The sequence below is a fragment of the Silurus meridionalis genome, chromosome 4 (genome assembly GCF_014805685.1).
Source record: "Silurus meridionalis isolate SWU-2019-XX chromosome 4, ASM1480568v1, whole genome shotgun sequence".
Classification (NCBI taxonomy): domain Eukaryota; kingdom Metazoa; phylum Chordata; class Actinopteri; order Siluriformes; family Siluridae; genus Silurus; species Silurus meridionalis.
The window spans coordinates 6,144,657-6,152,634 of NC_060887.1; the positions used below are offsets into that span (position 1 = coordinate 6,144,657).

The 7,978-nt window shown below is 39.0% G+C and overlaps 1 long non-coding RNA gene across 1 annotated transcript; it reads right to left on the reverse strand.

Annotated features, from left to right (window-relative positions):
- Positions 1–3,300: 3,300 nt before the first annotated feature.
- On the reverse strand, positions 3,301–4,776 carry LOC124384670. The gene is made up of 2 exons (XR_006925444.1): positions 4,454–4,776; positions 3,301–3,465 (listed from the first exon to the last, which is right to left on the reverse strand). It is a non-coding gene; the product is annotated as an uncharacterized LOC124384670 (long non-coding RNA).
- Between the last annotated feature and the right edge of the window lie 3,202 nt (positions 4,777–7,978).

Genomic DNA, 7,978 nt, shown 5'->3' on the forward strand with positions numbered 1-7,978 from the left:
TCGGGTTTCCATCCTCATTTCTCTTCCCTCACCTAAGAATCTTTGTTTCTTCAGAGATTTTCTGCGACTCTTTGGGCTTGTAGAGGTTCAGCTTTCTGTTTCTGCTGTTTCTCATAGTCAGAACCCAAAGTGCCCTCAGCTGAGCTACATGTTTCTCCAATTGCTCTTGGTTTCTCAGAATGATCTTTTTGATGATATATTTTTATGGAGAGCAAAATATTTTAAGTTATTTAATGTTTTATTTGATTATTCTGGAATAATTTTCCTGTCTGTTTTTATTAATATTTATGTTAAAAAAAACATTGTTTTAGTGTGTTCAATAAATGTTTATCCTGTTCGGCCTGCAACCTAAAGTGTGCTTTGAGTTTTGCCCCCTGTGCAATTGAGTTTGACACCCTGATATAGATAAATATCATTAATTATTAATAAAAACATATAATTAATAGTAAATTAAGCAAATTTTTTATCTCAGAAGTGTGTATCAAACTGGTAGCTCTTCACATTAGTCGGTAGCCAAGAAGTAGCTCTCGGTGTCAAAAAGGTTGGTGACCCCTGATTTATAATCTTGTTACTTTTGTCCCTAAATAAACATATTTATTTTTATATTTAGTCATTGTGATTTCACCCTTTTACATCGTATCTCTGTTGGTTTCTTTTATTCAGCTCCATCTCACAGAAGTTCTGGGACAGCTCTTAGGAGCGTTCTCCGCCGACAGTATCGTCAATTTCAGCTCTTCTGTTCCAGAGAACCCCTGTCTGCCTCCTCGCCTCGTGAAGAATACTTTTACACGTGATATGGGCACACAGACCTCATCTGACCCTCCTGCTTTTTATCATCAGGTGACACAGACCAACAATGAAGACTATGACGACTCCCGCATTCCTGCATCAACTCTACTATCTCCTCCTTATCCTTCATGTTGGTCCTCCACTGATTATTCTCCTACTTCCTCCGTTCTCTCACCTGATCATTATTATTATCCTCCCATATCTTCCCCTGAGTCTGATCCTGATTGCTTACCCATGTCTTCTGCAGCAGCAATGGCCCAGAAACTCTTCTTTCTCAATAAACATGCTTAAGTCTGCCTTGTTTTTGTTTCTCCTACACACTCATAACATTAGTCAGACCCTATTCTACTCTAGTTATTATTAACTGATTATTATTATTTAAATTATACTTGGAATAAATAGGTTACATAAGTTTGATTAAATATACTATACTAATCACCAGTGTTATTCTGGTTACTAAAAAATAGTGACTAGTTACAGTTACTTGTTACTTCATTCAAAAAGTAACTCAATTAGTTTGTTGATCACTTACACCAAAAAGTAATGCGTTACTGTTAAAAGTAACTTTTTACTTTTTAAAATAACCTTCTTTAATGTTCCCATTAATGCCCTTTTATGTGTTATGTTCTATACAAACACAAAACTGACTTAAACACAAACCTAAAGGACAGGTGGGCTGCTCCAGGCACCACAGGCGGTGCTTTAGAAGTACAAGGAAAAATCAAGCATCGCAGGGAGCTCTAAAGGTGCGATATCCCTCAGTACATGCTTCGATGTACGCACACGTGCCTTGATGAAAATGTCCAGTGCAGGTCCACGGCCAGTCGAAACTTTCCAGTGGACCACAGAAACGTCTTTGTGGATTCCACCCTCCTAAAGTGTTCATTTCAGACTTTCAGGTGATCATCTCTTTCATGTCACGTCACTGTGGACCTGCACAGCTATATTTGTGACCACACTCGTGCTTTTAAATGTCCTCTGCTGTGGGATGCAGAAATAATTGTTGCAATATTTATATTTATTTACAAAATCTCAAAGTGATGTTTATGTAACAAATGCACTGGAAGAAAGACAGACAGGCAAAAGTTCACCAAGCAGAGCTTCTTTATTTTCTTTCATTTTCACCCTGGCGTTTTCCTTTCCAGTGCTCACACCAGGGTCCACCCACACACTCACGGTTCGGGACGCCTTTTCTTCATGACGTTCGCCGGTGGTCTCTCCTGGATCTGCACACGTCCGTCCGGCTCCGCCTCCACTCGCGCACCGCTGCTACAGTTTACATCCCTAATCATATAGAACAATATCTGCTTTATCTATTCCCATTTCTCATCCAGTGATCAAATAGTGGAAGCACTGAGATCATTGTAAAAGACTTTGGTTTTTGCTCAAGTGTGTTAAAGTGTGTTATATTTATAGATCTTCATTTCACTTCACTTCTGCCCTCAGACTCTCACTAGTGTACAGAGATGATTGTGGATTAAACATATTAATGTGTGAATGTTAGATTTTCAATGTTTCTTCTTATTTAGATCTGTAAAAAATACCAGGATTTAAAGGAACGTGTGATGACCATTTAAAATCATAGAATGAACCGGGATCGGGGGAGAATCCGTGGTGCGCTTTGGGAAGAAAAGCACAGCCGTTGAGAGAGTGCCGGTGGGAAGGCACGTACCGGGAGACGCATGCGCGATAACAACGACCGCCGTGAACCAACATATACCAACAATAACGGACAGTGAGAGTGTGGAAGTTTAAATAGGAGCTGGTGATGATGATAAACGAGCACCATATGTGCGCGATTGAAGCCGAGAGCTTCAGAGAAAGCGGCCGAGAAAGCACCCGACACGCTGAAGGGGGCCGAAGGGGGCGTGGCAGGTGGATTCCTGACAGATAAACATGTACTGTATGTATTTTTATAGCATGCCTTCATCAAACAAATCGCGGCAACGCTGTTGTGTAAAAAAAACCTTCAAAAACACCTGCATGCACAGTCATTTATTAACGCACATGTATATAAAGAAATTTCAAGCACGTTAATATACTGCCGCCATTTTGATTTTCGTTTATCTCGATCATCGGTTACCCTCGATGCTTTTTGGCGACCCCCTAGGACATCGACATAACCGGGTTCCACTGTATATTATAATCTATAGTTATTTATGATTAGGTTGTTTTAATCCTATTAGGGACTTTTTTTAATCATTGCACTTGATTATATCTATTGGTAAATAACCTTTATTAATATATACATAGTTTTGTAATATTTGTATTTTTGTGTGTTTGCATCTATTATAATTTATCATTTGACATTTTTGTAGCATTTTCAGTAATTAAAAATAAAATGTTTTATCGTTCATAAAACAGTAACTCATGAATTATTCTGTGACCCTGCTGAACCCATTATTATTATTATTATGTAGAATATAAATAAACAAATACAAAACATGTCCCATAAAACTTTTGTTAAACATGTTAAAGGTTAAATAAGTACATTAAGAAAATAAATATACATCCATTTTATGCCCCTTTATTGGAAAAATTTGTCAAATCATACAGATATTAACATGAGTGACAAGTGATGTATTTTTATTCACGTCAGTATTTTTGTGCAGTATTGTGGGATTTCAGCGGTGTCTGAGGTGGGATTCGAACCGGCATCATTCACGGAGATTCTTTCTGGGAAGCATATAAAAAGGCAGTTTGCTATCAAATATATACATCAATCTGCCAAAAACCATAACAAATGTCCATCGTCTATCCATTTCCTTTCTTTTTCTACTTCCCCTCTTTTTCCCCCTTCCCACCCCTTAACAGACTATTGATCTCCAGCTTCACACAGCTCACGTCCTCAACTCTGTCTCACACTGCCCTCTAGCGGCACTATCACGACGTGCTTTATGCTCCATTCTGTACTAATGTGACTTCTGTTTGTGTTTTAATGCAGTGATTCTCAATCTTTTTCTGCCATTTACCACTTCAGAGGGGTGGGTTTTTAAACCCACCTGTCCTCCGTCACCTCAAAAAAGCATAACGAAATTCTTCAAGTTGAAAAATTTCTAATTTATTGAACTATCCAATTCTAAATGAACATCAACTAGCATCAAAAACAAAAATAGAAAAAATAAAGGTGTAGTTGTGTTACCTCTTGGACTTTTTCAATTTGCAGTCCGTGCAAAATAGAGCAAATTCATTTCATAAATCTTTTTAAAACGGGGTTGTAGACTTGATACTGTCTCTCTCAAGTCATGTTCAATATTGAGCTGAGATCTGTATTTAGTTTTCAGTGTAGCAACATCTGAAAAGTCTCAGAGATAAGATGTGGCAAAAGGAACAGGATAAAACAGTTATATTTTCTTTAAGGCTGAATTTTTGGTTTAATCTCCTACCAGAGTGATGTGTACAGAATCATCATAAAAATTCTAGTATCTCCATGACAACCGCCAAACAAACAAACAGCAGCAAGAAGCAGCAGCGATTAGCAGCAACTAAGAACATTTACAACTTCTATTAAACATTTCTTTATACAGGTACCTGGTAAGTCTTCTAAATAATTATGGTAGAATATTGTACATTATTTATGTCATGCGGGAAACGGAGGCGGAAGCCAAAGTAACAGCGAATAAAGTTTTATTTAAACAAAAGGGCGAAGACAAAACACAAATACTTGCTGTGAAAGGATTATTCCGGTGGCCCACAATAGTCCAGAGTCTGAGGAATAATCCGATTGAGGAAATCCGGGAAAAAGGAAAGTAATATCCACGGTGCGCCTGGAAAGAGTCCACGCGAAGCGAGAGCGCGAGCGCGAGAGTCCGGGTCGAACTGCACGTAGGGGGAAACGCACACCGCACATAAGGCAATATGAACACACAGGAACATGCAATAAAGGAGCCGGAGTGTGGGGGAATATGGGGTTTATATCGGCGGTGTGATGAGTGAGTGAATATGCCTCAGGTGTTCTCAATGAAGCCCGACGCGAGGAGCTCCATGTGGGCGGGGCACATGAGAGAAGGAGCAGGGCGTTCCCCGAAGCACCAAAGGGGGCGTGGCAGGGGGGATTCCTGACAATTTAGTAGAAGACTTAAAAAGTAAAAAGTCATTATTTAGTGACGTTAGCTAGCTAAGATAAGCTTTTATAGTTTAGCTTTTTATATTAATCCATCATATGTATTTAATAATTAGTATAGAATCTATTAGATACAATGAAGTAGCTTAATTTAACCTATTTATCCCATATTTTCATCAAACTCATGTAACCTGTTTACTCCAAGTATAATTAACATAATATACTAATAAATAGAGTAGAATAGGGTCAGACTGGGACTACAATTTTAATAATCCTTACAGCTGTGGCATGTTTTATCTGTTGTGGAATTCCTTGTCATTGTTTAGACAATACGTACAGCTCCCAGTGTATAAAATTACAGGTGAAGAGTCTTCTACAGAAAACATCTCCACAGATATGGATCAAAACATCTATGTGGATTTGGATGGAGGGATTATGGCCCTAGTCAATGAGGAAAAATGACTGTAAAAAACGTTTCCCCATAACTAAAAGCACTAAACTCTTTCTACGCTTTAATTCTGATTCCTTGATAATATCGTATATAAATCATGTTGTTGTTGTGTGTATTTTATGCTGTGTGCAGGAACATGGCAGCTGGTGAACATAGGAGGCTTCTGCAAGGTATGCGTCTGCATCAAGGCACGTGTGCGTACATGGAAGCATGTGCTGAGGGGTATCGCTTCAACTTTGTCACCTTTAGAGCTCCCTGCTATGCTTGTTTTTGCCTTCTTCTTCTAAAGCATTGCCTGTGGTGCCTGGAGCAGTCCACCTGTCCTTTAGGTAAACGGTGCCATCATTCATCCTGTAAATGGTTCAGGTTTCCTCCAGAAAAGGACGAATTCGTTTGGGAAACTGATGCGGACCGGTTCAGACCGGTGATCGACATTCTGCACCACGCTGACATGTTCTCCCCAGAGGGAATGTGGCTAGATTCTATCCAGAACTCTGTCTATGATCTTCCTGCAGGACTTCAGCTGATCACCCGTATCTTTCATGTGCGTAGGGCTATTACCCTTGCCCAATCTTTTGGAGTCCCTGCCCGCTCGCTGGGTGCTCCGAGCACTCACAGTTTTCTCTTCACGGAATTCGTCATGCAAAGCACCTTTGTAACGTACTACACCATCACCTTCTGTGGCTATGTTCTGTGGACAACTGAACCAGCAAAGCATCGTGATTGGAATTGTCGTCCTATCCTTTGTCGCAAATTTCACATAATCAGTAAAGACTCAAAGGTATTCTCATCGAGTTGTCACGGTGGTGGTTTGAGGTTTCACGATGAGGTGTGGTCTTCACTGCAGTCTTACAGTTCTATATCTGTTCCCCTGCCACACTGGATCAGACGACTATCACCCATTCCAGTAAAAAAAAGAAAAAAAAGGCAAGTGAGTCTGGACATCAAGGACAGGAACTGAAAGCTAAACCTCTCTATGTCCAATAATAATTAATAAAATCAATAAAAATCTAAAACATTAAATCACTTGTTTATTGAAGTGTTCAACATCATTTAAATCCTGATTCTAAATCAGTGTTTCTCAACTGGAGGATGCTTTTAAGCTAAATAATTAAAATCCACATGATAAACTTTTGGGAAAATGTGACAAAAGTAAAATTGCACAATTATTAAAAGATAAAGTTAAACCATGATTTTTGTCTTCCTTTCCAACGCCGTATGACCTCCTCATGGATTCTTGCATCTTGTTTATATCCCTCTTGTGGGGCAGGGGGCTGTGGCTCGGGGTCATAATGCTGAGGGGGAGGGAGGTCAGGAGGAAGAGGGAAACTGGTTCTCAGTGCCACATTGTGCAAAACACCAAACACCCTGATAATCTTACACACATTTTCCAGGTGGTATAGAAGTCTTCCACCTGAGACATCCAGAGCTCCACATCTGCATTTCAGGAGGTGAGGAGTGTCTAAGGGGTGATGCCTCTGTCACCTGTCATATTATAGACTACATCAGGACAATGTTTACGATTTCTACATGTTGTTAAACTCAACAAGAAGCCAGTCATCACGTCCTGCAGCTGCCTGTAGTCTGTTCCCTACACTGCTATGTGTCAGGATAAAGGAATCATGTGCTGAAGAAGGTCAGCGTGCCACAATGTTTGTGAGGGTCGTGTTAGAGTCACATATGACTTGCACTTTAACAGAAAGCAAATGCTGTTTATTAACATGAACAAATTCCTTTTCATACGAAGTCTTTACAGAAATATGAGTGCAGTCAATTGTGTTGATTACATTTGAAAAACTGAACATTGCTGCAAAGTGCATTTTAATTTCAGCCTGTTCTTGCACAGTGAAGGGAAACCTGATGTATCGACTACCCAACTTAATAATAACATCCAAAATGACAGGCATTATGGCACTCAGGGGCAGATAACAGACCTATAGCATGAGATTTAATAGAATTATATTATATTCAAAGAAGGTCTTTGTGAAAAAGTTAATTATATATAACATTTATATAAAGTATTTCCCTGTCTGCCATTTCCCACTAGAAACAACCTCCCAGTCAGCAAACAAATTTGGCCCAGACTTGGCATTCATCTGGCACAGCTGGCATTCATCCGGCACTGGCATACAGCATGTGGGCCAAACATGACCCAGGTTTGGCAGAGGTGGTACCGATTTTAAGGCAGCTCACAAGAAATGGGCCAGATGTCATTTGTAGTATTCGGCCCAGATGTCAAGTATACATATGTGGACCACATACTGTACGTATGGCCGATCTTAACCCATATTTAAAATCCATTTCAAATACCTTTGTAAAATCCCAATGTTTTAATTCACAAAGGTATTTCCATCTTTCTGTGTCTAATGCCTTCAAGTTAATCCAGGCAACAATAAAGATTTATATTTCTGAATTATGAAAATCAACTGTAATTGTTTGATTTCAATTTCAATTAATTTAAACTTGTAGACAAATAAACCACCAATTAATCCAGTCTAAACATTTTCATGATATTTAATTCTTAGCTAAATATAAAACTACTGGGCATGCGCACATCAGTATACTGTAATTTTTGTCACACTGTATAATAACAGTAAAGGTGAAATAGTGGAACACTTATTACACTCAGGAATTTTGGTATGAAATTGGTGTTTTTGTTAAATTGAAGATTTTGC